Source organism: Narcine bancroftii, chromosome 2, assembly GCF_036971445.1.
Source record: "Narcine bancroftii isolate sNarBan1 chromosome 2, sNarBan1.hap1, whole genome shotgun sequence".
Lineage (NCBI taxonomy): Eukaryota > Metazoa > Chordata > Chondrichthyes > Torpediniformes > Narcinidae > Narcine > Narcine bancroftii.
The window spans coordinates 360,019,715-360,037,229 of record NC_091470.1 but is presented as its reverse complement, the minus strand read 5'-3'; the positions used below and the strand labels follow the sequence as shown (position 1 = coordinate 360,037,229).

The 17,515-nt window shown below is 45.1% G+C and overlaps 1 protein-coding gene across 3 annotated transcripts in view; it reads left to right on the top strand.

Moving 5' to 3' along the window:
• LOC138755807 (protein spire homolog 1-like) overlaps window positions 1-17,515 on the top strand; it is a 230,648-nt gene that overhangs the window by 37,047 nt on the left and 176,086 nt on the right. The gene's annotated exons all lie outside the window — the stretch shown is intronic.

Sequence of the window (17,515 nt, the reverse complement as noted above, 5' to 3'; positions counted from 1 at the left end):
CTCCTAACAATGAGAGAAAGAGAAGGAAAAGTGAGTCCCTTCAGAGACGCTGAGTGCCCGTGGATTCACCCCCCCCCCCCCAAAATCCTCCCACAGCCTCTGGAGCTGCACAGACCCCCGTTCAATCCTTTGGCAGCCCGAGGTCCAGATCCAAACCCTCAAACCGACCAGAAAACTTTCAAGGTCCGGGGCTCCTCGAGAGACCTTTCTTGCCCTCAGCACCCTCATGAATCCTGGCACTGATACCTGGTACCCATGAGTTAGTCTCCAGCAGCCCACAGGCTGGTAAGTGTCCTTTGACTGAAGTAGCCAGCAGCCTGTGTGGGTCCTTCAGCTGCTGAACCCCTGGCTGGTCTGCTGCTGTGGTTACTGTCCTGCAGGGTCATCTCCCTGGCTCCTCCTTCTCAGCAGGGGATGTTCTCCCCATTTCTCTGCCCCCCAGAGACTATAACCCCTCATGCACTGTCATCTTGGGCACAGATCTCCGTGGTTAAAAGCTGTCTCTCCTCTACCTAATCTCCTGGGTCTGCACATGCAGCTGAGCTTTCGTTACAGCAGCCATTTTTTTAGTAACTTTGAGAGTTTTTTGTTAATGTGAATTATTGTAATCTGAATCACCTTGTTATTCAATAAGATCATGGGTGATCTGACCATGACACCTTCCTTCTCCTGTCTGGTCAAGAAATGAGTTACGGTTCAAAACCCTGTCCACCTCAACCTTGAACGTTCTTGCCTGGCAAGTCTGGTATTTCAGGCCAGGGAATTGGGCCTTTGGCACTCCTGCAAGTTAGCGTGGATCTGATTGTTGGTACCAAGGACATTTCAGTAGCTGACAGGCACACTGAGCCAAGCAGTCATACATTCCCTGGATTGGGCAACTGATGTGAATGTCAGCATGTCCAACCTAAGTTCTCTCAAATGAACTTCCCATGGGGCAGTGCTCAAGTTTTTTAAAATTTTATTCACAGCATGGTAGAAGCCGATTCCAGCCATTTTATCCTATGCCACCCAATTACACCCATCGAAATACAGAGCATTACAGCACAGAAATGGGCCCATTCGGCTCTTTCATTGTGCCAAACTATTTTTATTTTGCCTAGTCCCACTGGCCTGCACCCACTCCATACCTCTCCCATCCATGTAACTGTCCAAATTCTTCCTAAATATTAAAATTGAATGTATTCACTTCTGCTGGTTGCTCATTCCATACTCCCACCCCTCTCTGTGTGAAGAGGTTCCACCTTGTGTTTCCCCTAAACAGTTCCATTTTCACTATTAACCTATATCCTCTGGTTTGTATCTTACCTACCCTCAGTGAAAAAAGCCTATCTATCCCCTTCATCATTTTAAATACCTCTATGAAATCTCCCTCATTCTTCTACACTCCAGGGAATAAAGTCCTAACCTGTTTAACCTTTCCCTGTAACTCAGTTCCTGAAGTCCCAGCCACATCCTAATAAATCTTCTCTGCATTCTTTCTATCTTATTGATACCTTTCCTGTAATTAGGTGACCAAAACTGTACACAATACTCCAAATTTGGCCTTACCCATGTCTTATACAACTTCACCATAAAATCCTAACTCCAGTATGCCAAAAGCCCTCTTTACAACCCTATCCACCTGTGACACCACTTTCAGGGTATTCCCAGATCCCTCTATTCTACCACACTCCTCAGTGCCTATTTAGTCACATTAACCCGCAAGCCCGAATGTCTTGGAAGGGTAGAAGAAAACCAGAGCACTGGGAGAATGTATAAACTCCTTACAATCAGTACCAGATTCAAACCTGAGTTTGCTAGCACTGTATTAGCATTGTACCAATTACTAAGTTAACTGCGCCTAAGTTGTCTGACTTTTTGATTGCATTTAGTTTCCCTCCAGAATTAAAGATGCATCCTCAGGTATTTGGAAACTGGTTTCTGCAGACACTGGGGTTGAGCTCAATACACAAAAGGGCTGGAGAAGCTCAGCAAGTCACACAGCATCTAGAGAAAGTAAAGGGTAACCTCGACGTAGGGATCAGGCCCGAAATGTTGGTCACCCTTTACTTATGAATGCTGCGTTGCCCTGTTGAGTTTCTCCAGAACATTTGTGTGTTGCATTGATAATGATGACCACAAAACTAGCAGATTGTTGTTGAAGCTCTGTCTTTGTCCAGATTCAAACCCATGTTGTTGGCTCTTAAAATGGCTACTTTGTTCAGGGGCCATGAGGGATGGACAATAAATGCTGGCCTTGCAAATGATGTCGTTGCCCCAAAGGGGAAAAAAAAATCTCATGACAATACTGGATGCTGGAAATGCAAAATAGAAATGGATTGTGCTGAGACAATTGGAATGCTCCTTGACAGACAAATATCTTTGTATTGCTGAGTTTTTGTGCAAACTATAGCTTGTTTAGTGGTAGGGATGAAACTCTTGGCAATAGGTAGCAGTTTAGGTCAGTGATCTTTCTGCAGAAGTAGAAATTTTAGAAAAGACAGAGAGATTAGGATAGAAAATAGAAAAAGGAAAGTATTTGATTGGGTGGAAGTGGTAAAATAGTTAATAATTAGAACTATAAAATAATTAGAACTATAAAAACCCAACACCCAACCCCAACCAACCAACCAACCAATTTTCCCCTGCAACCGCTGCAACCGTGTCTGCCTGTCCCGCATCGGACTTGTCAGCCACAATCGAGCCTGCAGCTGACGTGGACATTTACCCCCTCCATAAATCTTCGTCCGCGAAGCCAAGCCAAAGAGAAAAGAACATACAGCACAGAAATAGGCCCTTCAGTCCATCTAATCTGTGACAAACTTATTCTGTCTAGTACCATTCACCTGTACCCAGGCCAGAGCCCTCCCATCCACGTACCTGTCCAAATTTTTCGAGCCTGCATTCACCACTTCAGCTAGCAGTACATTCCACTCTCTGTGCAAAGTTCCCCCAAAACTTTCACCCTTAACCCATGACCACTAATTCTTGTCTCCCTCAACCTCAGTGGAAAAAGCCTGTTTACATTAATTTTATCTCGATCTCTCATACTTGTGTACGATCAAATAGCATAGGAGCAGAAATACCGTATATTTTGGTGGATAAGGCAACCTTCAGATAAGACAAGACACCAATTGTAGCCTGAATTTCATGATTTTAGCTCATATCGGTGGTATATTGTATGTGTGTTGACTGAGCTAGTAGGTGGGTGAAGCACCGTCACAAAGCGATTCATGGTTCAGTCCTTTGCTAGCTTCTCTTAACCAGTTTAAATTTTTTAAAATCAAATTGTTATCATGGAGCCACCAGCAAAATGAAGAAAGTGTGAAGCAATGGATGGTTCAGAGGATGATTTGTTGTGGGACACTGACGACAAAGCCGAAGATGACTCACCAGATTCAGACTGGGACCCATGTGATGATGTGTAAACAGTGAGGCTCCGGATGTGCTGCCGTGTTCTTTGCCTCAGACAATGAAGCTAGTGATCTTCAAGGATTTTAAATGTGTGTGGTGTTTTTTTTTTATTTTTACAATTCTTTTATTGGTTTAACACAACATTGGTAATGGATTTTAGTGCAAAGAAAAAAATTTGTACACTACAGCAGGCTTTTTAAAAATATACTGGTAGCTTAAAAGTTTGTTATAGAGTGGGGTCTGGGTGGTTTTGGAACCAATTAAGTGGTATTTTGAGTAGAATTTTAAGGTCACTGTTTTGTATCTGGTCTATAGGATGATCCTTTTTTTTGGGGGGGGGGGTGTTTCAAGTGTTGTCTTATCCACCAAAATATACAGTAGGTTGTTTGTTTAGTGGTGATCACCTACAGCAGTCTGACTGGTCCATTGTTAGCTAGTGTAGGTTAAATAGATCTGAAAACAAGGGTGAAAGTCATGGAAGTGGACAGAAGGGCCAGTCTCTGTTGACTCTAATAGAAGTATGTTTCCTGGGTTAATAAATTTCAACAGGCCTCATTAAAAATTTGCAACTCACAAATTTAACTGCAGAGATGGTGGAGTTGAGTGACCAGTCCATTATCACTGGAGTTTCAAAGAGTGAGGGAGGCAAAGAAGGTCTTTGGCACACTTGCCTTAATCGGTCAGGACACTGAATTCAGGACCAGGGAGGTCTTGATGTAATTGTACAAGTAATCGGTGAGATCACCCTTGGAGTATAGTGCGCTGTTCTGGTCACCCAGCTGCAGGAGAAACGTCACCTAGCTCGAAAGGGGGCAGAAACAATTTATGAGATTGTTACCAGGACTGGGAAGCAATGAATTAGAAGGAGAGGCTGCATGGGCAGGGACCGTTCTTCGTGGAGCATAAAGGAGGCGACCTTGTAGAGCTTTATCAAACCATGAGGGGCTTAGATAAGGTAAATGGTCATTTCTCAGGTAGCAGAATCTAAAACAGGAGGACAGATATTTAAGGTGAGAGGGGAAAGATTTAAAAGGGACCTTTCATACAGAGAGTGGTGGGTATGTGGGACGAGCTGGCAGATGAAGTAGTGAAAACACTTGGACAGCACAGTTAATTTTGTGGTTAACATGACGCTATTGCAGCGCCAGTGACACAGGTTCAAATTTGGCACTGTCTATAAGGAGTTTGTACATTCTCGCCGTATCTGTGTGGGTTTCATCAGGGTGCTCTGGTTTCCTCCCACCATCCAAAATGTGCAGGGTTTGTAGGTTAATTTGGGCGGTATGGGTTTAAATGGGTGGAATTGGCTTCTACCATGCTGTAAATTTTATAAAATTTAAAATTGAATTTAAACAAGTATAATTGTAACATTTAAAAGATATTTAAATAGGCACATGGGTAGAAAAGACTTAGAAAGATATGAGCTGAACTCGGGCAAAGTGATGAATGAAGGCTCAATTTGAACATATAAGAAGGATTTGGACAGATACATGGATGGGAGAGTATGGAGGGCCATGGACGAGGTGCACGTCAGGGGGATTGGGCAAAAAAAAAAATGGTTTGCCACAGACGAGAAGGTCTGAAGGGGCCTGTTTTTGTGCTGTAGTGTTCTATGGTTCTAAATAGAGCTAGCATGGTCGTCACGGGAAAGTTGGGCCAAAGGGCATGTTTCTGTGCTGTAAATCTATTTTTAGAGGAGCTAGTCAAGTAGAGGTTCAGGGAGGAAGCTTCCTGGCGCAGCTCATAGTCCTACTGGAGAGGATTCTGACCGGTTGCATCATTAAGCTTCTTCTGGTGCATTTTCTGCTAAGAATGCGCCTGAAGTAGAGGAAGCATCCCTTTGAATTGCCTTTCAGGTGGCAGCACTAAAGTGCAACGCTAAAAGCGCAGTGCTGGCCACCTGAAGGGACAGGTGCACTGGATGCATCTCTGAGCCCACTCTGGCTCCTGTCCCTTCAGGCTGTCAGAGTTGGGACAGCCGGCGTGGGCTATCAGCGCGGGGACATCTCAACACGGATCCTGCTGCCCCGCTCTCCCAACAGCCCAATATCAGTCCCCACACTGTGGTGCGGGCTGCAGCGGTTGGGGTGGCCAGTGTGGGCATTAGGAATTGGGGCGGCTGGCATGGGCATTAGCGTTTGGAATGGCCGACATGAGCTGCAGAGGTTCGGGTGGCCGGCGCAGGCTGCAGAAGTTCGGGCGGCCGGCACGGGATGTAGAGGATGGAACGGCCAGCGTGGGTTACAGTGGTTGGGGTGGCTGGTGCGGGTTGTGCTACAGCCCACGCCAGCCGCCTGAACCTCCACAGTGCCGGCCGCCCCTCAGTGTGGGGACTGATATCGGGCTGTTGGGAGAGAGTGGGACAACAGGATCAGTGTGGGGACGTCCCCGCACTGACTGCCCACACCGGCTGCCCCTGCACTGACGTCCTGCACTAGGGAAATGGGGAAGCTGGGAGAGGAGCTGTCAGGCGCTCGCCAGCTGCCTGTCATCCCGAATCCAGCCGCTTTCAGGCGGTTGCATTCAGATGGCTCGGGGGGATGGGGGGCCACTGTGCTGAAGCAATTATCCCTCCTGGAGGAGGGTTGCAAAGTTCACCTCGCAGGCGCCTCCTGCTCATTCACATGGCCTCCCAACAGCTGCATATTGCCAAAATATGCGGCTTTACAAGCGGGACAATTGGCCACCTGAAAGTGCCTATTGTCTGGTGTGGAGGTGCCACCCAGGCCATACCCTCTTCACTCTGCTACCATTAGGAAGGAGGTACAGGAGCTTGAAGACGAGCAGTTAGCTGCACAAGGACAGCTTCTTTCCCTCCACCATCAGATTTCTGAATGGACAATGAACCACAGACGCTACCTAACTAGCTCTTCTTTTGAACAAACCTATTTATTTTTAGATGTAATTTCTAGCAATATTTACACTGTAATGCTATCACAAAACAATAGGAGGTATGGTATTAAGGTGGACAGAGAATTGGTTGATGGACAGGAAGCAAAGAGTAGGTATAAATGGGTTCTTTTTAGAAGGGCAGCCAGTGACTAGTGGGGTACCGCAGGGCTCCGTGCTGGGGCCACAGTTGTTTACAATATATATCAACAACTTAGATGTGGGAATAGATAGCAATATCTCAAAATTTGCAGACGACACAAAGTTGGGTAGTGGGATTGGCTGTGTTGTGGATGCTAGGAGGGTGCAGAGTGATTTGGACAAGTTAGGCGAGTGGGCCAAGACATGGCAGATGCAATATAATGTGGATAAATGCGAGGTTTTCCACTTTGGAGGTAAGAACAGGAAATAGGACTATTTATATAAATGGTATCTGTTTAGGAAAAGGGGTGTTGCTGTGCATCAGTCATTGAAAGTGGGCGTGCAGGTTTAGCAGGTGAATGGTATGTTGGCATTCATAGTGAGAGGATTTGAGTCCAGGAGTAGGGAGATCCTGCTGGACAGGGCCTTGTGAGACCACACTTGGAGTACTGTGTGCAGTTTTGGTCTCTTTATCTGAGGAAGGACATCCTCTCCATGGAGGGGGTGCAGAGAAGGTTCACTAGACTGATACCAAGTATGGAAGGACTTGCATATGAAGAGAGGTTGGATAGACTAGGCTTGTATTCTCTGGAATTTAGAAGATTGAGAAGGGATCTTATAGAAACATATAAAATTCTTAAGGGTTTAGACAGACTAGATGCAGGAAGGTTGTTTCCAATGCTGGGAAAAACAGTTTAAGAATAAGGGGAAAGTATTTTGGGACTGAGATGAGGAAAAATTTCTTCTCTCAGAGAGTGGTGGATCTGTGGAATTCTTTGCCACAAGAAATAGTTGCGGCCAGTTTCTTGTCAATATTTAAGAGTAGGTTAGATGTGGCCCTTAGGGATATGGGGAGAAGACAGGAACCAGGTACTGATCAGCTGTACAGGGCCTTGGTGAGACCACACCTGGAGTATTGTGTGCAGTTTTGGTCACCTTATCTAAGGAAGGATATTCTTGCAATGGAGGGAGTGCAGAGGTGATTCACCAGGCTGATACCTGGAACGGCAGGAATGACTTATGAGGAAAGATTGCGCAAATTGGTATTGTACTCCCTGGAGTTTAGAAGATTGAGAGGGGATCTCATAGAGACCTATAAAATTCTGGCAGGACTAGACAGAATGGATGCAGATGGGATGTTTCCAAAGATGGGAAAATCCAGAACCCGGGGCCATGGTTTGAGGATAATAGGCAAACCATTTAGGACCGAGATGAGGAGGAATTTCTTGACCCAGAGGGTGGTGAATCTGTCGAATTCATTGCCACAGGGGGCAGTAGAGGCAGATTCATTAAATCTATTTAAGAGGGAATTAGATCTATTTCTTCAGTATAAGGGTATTAAAGGTTACGGAGAGAAGGCGGAGACGGGGTACGGAACTTTAAGATCAGCCATGATCTCGTTGAATGGCGGAGCAGGCTCGAAGGGATGAATGACCTACTCCTGCTCCTATCTTCTATGTTTCTATGAGCCATGATCATAATGAATGGCGGTGTAGGCTTGAAGGGCCAAATGGCCTACTCCTGCACCTATTTTTCTATGACCTGTTCATGAGAATAAATTCTGATTCTACTCTCATCTTGGCACCCCGGGTTTGATCCTTGCCCTGTTTCCTTGGGGCTATACTCCAACTCACCCCCCTTACCTTCCCCCCTCCCCCCCAGTTCTCTGGTTTCCTCCCACAATCTTAAAGATGGATGGGCCCCTAGGTTAACTGGTAAATTGTCTCTATAGTGTAGGTAAGTGGAAGAATGGGTGGAATGCAGACTTTCTGCATCACAGGGAGTACGAATGGAGAAAGGAGAATTCTGTGATGCCAGTGTCTAGTGGATAGTCTGAATGCCCATGTATCTCAAAGAAATAAAGAAAAGTGCAGATACATTTAGAGAAAAAGAATACTCGGGAGAAAGATACAGAAAAACAAATAGACAAAGTACACTGGAAGATTTCAGTGTGATCTCATGCAAGAAAGGAATTTTAATTGAGCCTAGTGGTTTCTCACTGGAACTTAGAGTACGAGGTGATTTACTGAACCATACTCTGAGCTGAAAGGCATTAGTTGGGAAGATTTGAGGGGATGCTTCCTGTCTGTGAGGCATGGCTTCGGGTTAAGAGCATGATTAAATAGAACAGAGTTGAGGGGAAATTCCTTCCTTTTTGGGATTCTGTGGAAAGATATGGATAGCCACGAGATTAATAGATTTTTGGACACTTATGGAATTGGGGAATGGGAATTGGAAGGCAATGTGGATGAGGCAACTGATTGAAAGCTGAAACATGGTCAATTCCTGCTCCCACTTCATGGGTAAACAGCAGGGATGATTTTAAGGTGATTAGCCAAAGAACTACTGACCAGCCATGACATGAAATATTCTGCCAGAAAGGCTGGGGACATGGGCTCAGTCGTAACCAAAGGAGAAGTGGACAGATACTTAGGAGAAATGACTGCAGTGCTGTCAGGAAGAGGACTGGTCAGATCTCTCTTGATCTGCTCATGGGATCCGTGTTTCACTCACAGTGCACCCCACTGTATAATTGGATCATGGATTTCCTCACCTCCAAACCACAATCAGTGAAGATTGGTAAGAACTTCATCTCCACAATCACAGGGCTGTGTTCTTAGCCCCCTGCTCTACTCGCTTTGCATCTACGACTGTGTAGCTCAGTACAACAAAAGCATCATCTACAAATGTGTCGATGATACCATGGTTGTGGGTTATATAAAGAAGATGATGAATCAGCAAACAGGATGGAGATTAAAATCTTGGCTGAATGGTGCACCAACAACAACCTTGCACTCAATGTCACCAAAACTAAGGAGCCGATTGTTGACTTCAAGAAAGGAAAGCCAGAGGTATGCAATCCAGTAATTGTTGAGAGATCAGCGGTGGAGTGGGTGAGCAAATTTAGGTTCTTGGGAGTCATTATCTCAGAGGATCTTTCCAGGGCCCAAATACCGATGGCATTGTGAAGAAATGTCAGCCTCTCCTTCCTCAGGAATTTGCGGAGGTTTGGTATGACACCAGAAACCCTGGGAAATTTCTACAGAGGTGTGGTGGAAAGTGTGATGAGCGCTGCATTATAGTCTGGGATGGGAATGCCAATACCCTTGAGTGTAAAGTTCTCCAAACGGTAGTGGATACAGCCCAGGACATCAGAGGCAAATCCCTCCCCATTATTATGTACATCTGCAGGGAACGCTGCTGTTGGAGGGCAGCAGCAATCACCACCCAGCACACGCTCTGTTCTCGATGCTGCCATCAGGAAAGAGGTACAGGTGCCACAAGACTCGCACCACCAGGATCAGGAACAACTGCCAGCTCTCCACCATCAAACTCCTCAACGACAAACTCGTGCACTTTATTGATTTTCTTTTGTTCTTTCTGTATTGCACAGTTTGTTTGATTGTATTTATCTGTTTACAGTTCTTTGGTTACATATTTACATTGAATACAGTTTATTTTTGCACTACCAATTAGTGGTAATTCTGCCGCACCGGCTGGAAAAAGGAGTCTCAGGGTTGTATGTGATGTCATGTATGTAATCTGACAATAAATCTAAAATCTATTGCCCTCGAGCTAGGAGGCAGTTAAGAGTTGACCATATTGGTTGGGTCTGGAGTAGCCTTTAGTCCACATGGGTCAGGATGTTCTTGGAGGACATTGATTCAGATAGAAGCCAGCCAGCATAACCTAGGAGCCAGTATATTCATAATGGGTCAAATAGCCTCCTTTACTGCAGATCACTCTGATTCTCTGATGTAACCCTGCATTTTTGAACTGGTATCAGGTCGATGTGGTATATTCTCGAATTGACTATCTCTGTTCTATGAGAGATGAGTGACAAAGTAATTTTGTGATGAGTGAAACACGAAAGTCTGCAGATGCTGTGATGGTCATTAAAAGCACACCAACGTGCTGGAGGATCTCAGCTGGTCTTTCAACGTCCATAGGAGATAAAATACATTGTCGATGTTTCAGGCCTGAGCTCTTCTTCAAGGAATAAACAAAAAACAGGAGATCTCAGAATAGAGAAAGTGCTGGCTGGGGAAGGAATCTAGGCCAACAAAGGTGTTCATTGGATATGATGAGGATTGATATTGTCTACATAGGAACATAGGAAGAAGGAACAGGAGTAGGCCAAAAATGGCCCATCGAGCCTGCTCCGCCATTCAATACGTTCATGGCTGATCTAATTTATGACCTAACTCCACCTACCTGCCTTCTCCCCATATCCCCTAATTCCTCTATCATGTAAAAATTTATCTAACCGAATTTTAAATATGTTTAATGAGGCAGCCTCAACCACTTCCCTGGATAGAGAATTCCAAACATTCACTACTCTCTGGGAAAAACTATTTTTCTTCATCTCTGTCCTAAATCTACTCCCCCGAATCTTGAGACTGTGTCCTCTCGTTTAGTTTCCCCGGCCAGCTCAAAAAACCTTCCTACATCTATCCTATCCATACCCTTCATAATCCTATATGTTTCTATAAGATCTCCTCTCATTCTTCTGAACTCGAGCGAATACAATCCTAGACAATTTAATCTTTCATCATAAGTCAACCCCTTCATCCCAGGGATCAACCTAGTAAACCTCCTCTGGACCGTCTCCAAAGCCAGTATGTCCTTCCTCAAATATGGAGACCAGAACTGGACACAGTACTCCAGGTGCGGTCTCACCAGTACCTTGTACAGTTGCAACATTACCTCCCTCCTCCTGAATTCAATTCCTCTAGCGATGAAGGCCAACATTCCATTTGCCTTCTTAATAACCTGCTGCACCTGCAACCTAACGTTTTGCGATTCATGCACAAGCCCTCCCAAGTCCCTCCGCATAACAGCATGCTTTAGTTTTTCACCCTTTAAATAATATTCAGCTCTTTTAATTTTCTTGCCAAAGTGGATAACCTCACACTTACTAACATTGTACTCCATCTGCCAGACCTTTGCCCACTCATCCAGTTTAACTATATCCCTCTGCAGACTCTCCACATCCTCATTACAATTTGCTCTTCTACTCAATTTGGTGTCATCCACAAACTTGGCTGCACCACATTTTGTCCCCTCCTCCAAGTCATCAATGTAAATGATGAACAGTTGTGGGCCTAACACTGACCCCTGCGGCACCCCACTTACCATTCTCTGCCAACCTGAAAAACTCCCACTTATCCCGACTCTCTGCCTCCTGTCAGACAACCAATTTTTGATCCATGCCAATAGACTTCCACGGACTCCACTTTTCTGTAATTTACTGATAAGTCTCTTGTGCGGCACCTTATCAAACGCTTTCTGGAAATCCAAATATACAACATCAACCTGTTCCCCTCTATCCACCGCACCCATTATTATCCTCAAATAATCCTAACAAGTTTGTCAAACAAGATCTTCCCTTTCTAAAACCATGCTGCGTCTGCCTGATTGAACCCTTACGTTCCAAAAGTTTTACTATTTCATCTTTAATGACGGCTTCAAGCATTTTTCCAACTACAGACGTCAAGCTAATTGGCCGATAATTTCCAGTCTTCTGCCTACATCCCTTCTTAAAAAGTGGCGTGACAGTTTGCTGTCTTTCAGTCTACCGGGACCTGCCCAGAATCCAAGGAATTTTGGTATATGACCACCAATGCGTCAACTATAACTTCTGCCATTTCCTTCAGAACCCTTGGATGCATATCATCAGGACCAGGTGATATGTCTGGCTTTAGTCCCATTAGTTTCTCCATCACTACTTCCTTTGTAACAACTATTTTATCAAGGCAGTCCCCAACATTCGCATCCTTAACTCCGCACTTGGGCCTGCTGGACGTGTCTTCCACCGTGAAAACTGACACAAAATATTTGTTCAATGTCTCGGCCATTTTCTCATTTTTTGCTACCAGTTTTCCTTTCTCATCCTCCAAGGGTCCTATGTTAACTCTGGCCACCCTCTTCCTTTTTATATATTTATAAAATTTTTTGCTTTCTGTTTTTATATTTTGTGCCAATTTACTTTTATAATCCTTTTTCCCATTTCTCATTACCTGCTTTGTAACCCCTTGTTATTTCTTAAAGTTATCCCAATCTTCCAGTTTCCCACTGCTCTTTGCAGCTTTGTACATCTGCGCCTTCAATTTTATACACTCCTTTATTTCCTTTGTTAACCACGGTTGTTCCCTCCCTTGCTGCCCTTTTTCCTGACCGGAATATATTTTTGTTGAGCATGACAAAATATTTCTTTGAAAATCTTCCACTGTTCCTCAACTGTTTCATCAATTAGCCTGTGCTCCCAGTCCACTCTGCCCAATTCATCCCTCATCCTATGGTAGTCACCCCTGTTGAAGCATAATATATTAGTTTTAGATCTATTTCCCCTTCCATCTGAATGAGAAATTCAATCATACTATGAGCGCTATTTCCCAGATGGTCTCTGACTATTACAAAAGGGAAAGAGAAGAACTGGGGAAAGGCGATGGAAGAAAAGGGTTTTGGGGGAGGGGGGGTTTAATGAAAGCCCCAGAGAAGTTGATTTTATAGTGTTGGAGGGCACCCAGATGGAAGATTAGATGTTGTTCCTCCAACCTGTGGGTGGTCACACTCTGGCAGTGTGTGAGACCACGGGCAGACATGTCAGCAAGGGAATGGGATGGCCAATTGAAATGGGTGGCTCTGGGAGATCCATGCTATTGTAGCAGCAGAGCTGAGATGCTCAACAAAGCGATCTCCCAGTCTGCGCCCAGTCTCTGATAACAGGTCGAGTACACCTTATCCGAAATTCTGAAAACTTCCAAAATCCGAAATATTTTTGTTTGGTCGTGGTCCCATAAGGTAATATCGAAGTACTCGAGCTGGCAGAGTCCGCAAGCATCGAATCCATGCTGCTGAAGACCCAACTACGCTGGATGGGTCACGTCTTCAGAATGGAGGACCATCGCCTTCCCAAGATCGTGTTCTATGGCGAGCTCTCCACTGGCCACTGAGACAGAAGTGCACCAAAGAAGAGGTACAAGGACTGCCTAAAGAAATCTCTTGGTGCCTGCCACATTGACCACCGCCAGTGGGCTGATATCGCCTCAAACCGTGCATCTTGGCGCCTCACAGTTCGGCGGGCAGCAACCTCCTTTGAAGAAGACCGCAGAGCCCACCTCACTGACAAAAGACAAAGGAGGAAAAACCCAACACCCAACCCCAACCAACCAATTTTCCCTTGCAACCGCTGCAACTATGCCTGCCTGTCCCGCATTGGACTTGTCAGTCACCAACGAGCCTGCAGCAGACGTGGACATTACCCCTCCATAAATCTTCGTCCGCGAAGCCAAGCCAAAGAAGAAGAAAGAAAAAAGAATAGAGCTCAGAAATCCTGATCGGAGAACGGGACATAATGGACACAAGTAATGCATTATCGAGTGTAGATTTTTCTCTATATGTCCACTTCAGTTAATTTGTACATTTGTAAATATTTGTACTATAATGTGAAACCATTTATCTTTCAAGTCTGGGTGAATGAGTGCATTTTTAAAATGGGGTTCCAAAATCTGAAACCCTTCTGGTCTCAGGCATTTCTGATAAGGGACCTGTATTAGGTAATTTTGTAATGCCTGGTTGAACGAATTTCATTTCTTTTTGATGCCTTTGCTAACGCTTGAAGACCTTTTATTGATGATGCGTAAAGCCAAAACTTCTCCAATTAACCATAAACAAATTGCTCCAAATTTCATGGGCTTTGATCAGGGCTATTATTGGGCCTGAGGTATGTGTATGTGGTGCAAATGATGCTAGACTCATCCCTTAGGATGGGCAGTACGATTAGCATAGCGGTTAGCACAGCGCTCTCACAGCGCCAGCAGACTGGGTTCGAATGCGGCGCTGTCTGAAAGGAGTTTGTGCATTCTCCCAATGTCTGTGTGGGGTTTCTCTGGGTGTTCCTTGAATAGGATGCTTCAAAAATCTACAGATCTCCGAATGAAAGAAATGTCTGTCCCTCTCAGCCTGCAATGGCAGCCCTCGTACTGTGATGCCAGCCTTAATGCTGGATTCTCCAGCCTGATGAAGTAGCTCCTCAGTGTCCACCTCTTCAACCCCCTTGGTCTTGCAGGTTCCAAAGGCTGCTCAGTGAACTCTTGTTCAACCAGTTTTTTTTTGAACCCCATTTGTTTTTTGGTTGAATGAGATTTTCTTGTACTGAGAATCAGTGAAAGTTTCACATGACCTTGGAGCACAGAGCACCCTCTGTCCCGATGGTGTCAGCAGTCATTCTTCAGGCTGGAGAACAACAGCGTAAACAGCAGAGTCCAAATTTCTTTTGTACAGTCTTTGATGCAAAACACGTCCTGGGTTGTTGCAATAGCAGCTTATATTTATAGCACCTTTTAATGAAGCAAATTATTCCCATTTCATGGCTGTGATTTGTAAAGCACCATTTAATACTGAGCCATAAAGAGCAATATCACAACAGATGACTGAATGGTTGGTTTAACCATGGAACTACACAACACTATAGCATAGAAATAGGTCTTTCGGGCCATCTAATCTGTACCAAATGATTATTCTGCCCAGACCCATTGATCTGCACTCAGACCATAGCCCTTCACACACCTCCCATCCATGTATCTGTCCAAACTTTTCTTGAAAGTCACATTAAGGCGCTTTCAGGTGCTCGGACGCAGATAATGCGCTGGCAGACGCGGCTGGGACGTTCAAGTGGTCGCGGAGAAGACGCCTTTCTGTCTCTTGAACGTGCCGGCTGAGGGAGAGCCGTGTCCGAACGAATGCCGGCTCCTGTGGACTGTGGCCATAGTCCCACTACTGCTTTCAGGTGCAACGGGGGTTTCTCCAAGCCGGAGAATATACCTACAGCAGAGGGTTGTGTAAGTGCTCCTCCTGGCCGGCTTCTCCACCTTCAGGTGACCACTCGACAGTGCATTGGGGTAGAATAGACGGCTTTACGGTCGGGTATTCTGGCCACTTGAAAGCAGCTTTAGAGACCGTATTCACCACTTCAGCTGGCAGCTCATTCCACACGGTCCCCATTCTCTGCTGTAAGTAGTTCCCCCTAAACATATCACCTTTCATCCTTAACCCATGTCCTCTTGTTTCTCATCATTACTTTATTTACATTGCATTTACTCTATCTATAATCCTCATAATTCTCTATCAAATCTCCCCTCATTCTTCCACACTCCAACGAATAAAATCCTCATCTGCTTGCTACGTAAAGAACACTGTTTGACCAGCTGAGTTTCTCCAGCATTATGTTTTTACTTCAACCACTGTGTCTGCAAACTTTCGAGTTTTACTGTTTGACCTTTCCCTAAACTCAGCTCCTCAAGTCCTCGCAATATCTTTGTAAATTTTCTTTCAATTTTATTGATTTCTTTCCTTGAGTTATGTAACCAAATCGCACACAATACTCCAAATGTGGCTCTTCCAATGTCTTGCACAACTTCACCATAACAACCCAAACCAACTCCAACTTCTATAAATAGATGGGTTTTAAGAAGCGCTTGGAAAATGTCAGGAGCAGGGGATTAAGAAGAGGAGGTGAGGTGGTGGGTTCTGGAGGCCGGAGAGCAGAGGGCTGAAGGTCTGGAGGAGAACTGAGGCGGGTGGGCGCACTTAACAAGCAGTCCAACAAGTCAACTCTTAAGTACGTGACAGAAGTACAAAGTAAAAGAGGAAGAGCACATTAAAGTGTGCAGTATTTACTGAGAAAGGAACAGCTGTGAGCGGTATGGTCAGTGTTGCGGTTAGCACAGTGCTGCCGCAGGGCCAGAGACGCAGGTTCGTATCCGGCGCTGTCTGCAAAGAGTTTACATGTCCTCCCCATGTTTGTGTGGCTTTCCTCTGGGCACTCCTGTTTCACCCCCCCTTAAAAATGTACAGGGGTTGTAGGGTAATGGGGGGGGGGGGGAGTATGGGATTGAGGGCCACAAGGACCTGTTCCTGTATTGTATTTCTAAATTTAAAATTTACATCAAAATTTAAAATGAGCACACAGCAGGGGCAATATGAGATGACTGGTATGAGGTTCATTCTGGAAACTGATGACTGCAGGGAAGGAACTGGGCCCAGCACCTGTGAGTGCGCGATCTCATGTTCTGAACCTTCTACCGGATAGAGAAGAGATTGTGGCTGGGGTGGGATAGATCTTTCAGAGTATTGGCTGACTTTCCAACATGGAAATGAATGAGAATTTTAAGTTGAAACAAAACTGATCTCGGTTAGCACCACACTATTACAGCGCCATTGACCCGACTTCAAATCCAGCATCATGTTTAAGGGATTTGTATGTTCTCCCTGTGTCTTCGTGGGTAATTTGGTGGCACGGACTCTTGGGCCGGAAGGGCCTGTTACCATGCTGTATGCCTAAATTTAAGAAAAAAAATTAAATCCCGCCTGTGAATGAAGACTTGGTGTTAAAGCTGTTTGACGATAGCGGGAACGATTCTTGTTTTTATTTTGACATTGTGCAAGGGCTGGGTAGTGAATGGGCATTCGGCCAGAGATGAGCTGAGTGGGGAGGTGTTTGGAATAGTCAAACAGCAGGGCTGGCTATCTCCCCCCTTTTCCACAGTGATCCTTTGTTGAGCTGCTGTTCTCTGGGGTGAGTGGGGGTTTCATAATGAGCCCATGAACTCGAGACTTGCGAACATGCTGTGGTTTCTAACAGGCAATCAGCTGATCCCCTCAGACAGAACAATCCTTGGGGAGGTGACAGCAAGGAACGTCAGCCGCCTGAGGCTAGCTGCCTGGATATTGACTGTGCGCCTGTGCACAAGTGAGGTAAATTTGTAGCAAAAACAAAATAGTGCAACTGTGAGGAATGGCTTTGGGGGGAGTGGTGGGGGGTGCAGGGGAGAAAGATCCTTCAAAGCTAAACACAGCAGAAAATACCTCTCAAGTGGGGGGGGGGGCGAAAACTGAATTAAAGTTTCAGATCAATGAACTTGGTATAGGTAAACAGCTGCCAGATCTGCAGTGCATTCTGCTTGTGCATTTAATATTAAAAATGTATGTTTGTAGATGAGTATTTATTAAGGGATTTTAATAATTCATCTTGGTGTGGTGTGCAAAATCTGGGAGGCAAGTTCTTTGTGATTGATTGGGAGTGACAGGT